Source organism: Adiantum capillus-veneris, chromosome 14, assembly GCF_014529385.1.
Source record: "Adiantum capillus-veneris isolate H3 chromosome 14, ASM1452938v2, whole genome shotgun sequence".
In the NCBI taxonomy this organism is placed as follows: domain Eukaryota; kingdom Viridiplantae; phylum Streptophyta; class Polypodiopsida; order Polypodiales; family Pteridaceae; genus Adiantum; species Adiantum capillus-veneris.
In genome coordinates, this window is record NC_140944.1 from 45112041 (window position 1) to 45112278 (window position 238).

Below are 238 nucleotides of genomic sequence, written 5' to 3' on the forward strand. Positions count from 1 at the left end.
CTCTCTCTCTCTCTCTCTCTCTCTCTCTCTCTCTCTCTCTCTCTCTCTCTCATAGAAGAGTTGCAACAAACCCCAGCCCCATGATGATAGTTCATGACTCCACGTACAAGAGGCAGGCAATTGGAGGCAACAAGTAATTGCGAGCTAGGTCCGCACACAAGAAGATCCATGTGCTTGAGGCAATATTAAATTTCGTGGTCTACTCATGCGCAGCACCAACTTTCCACTAGTGGCATGA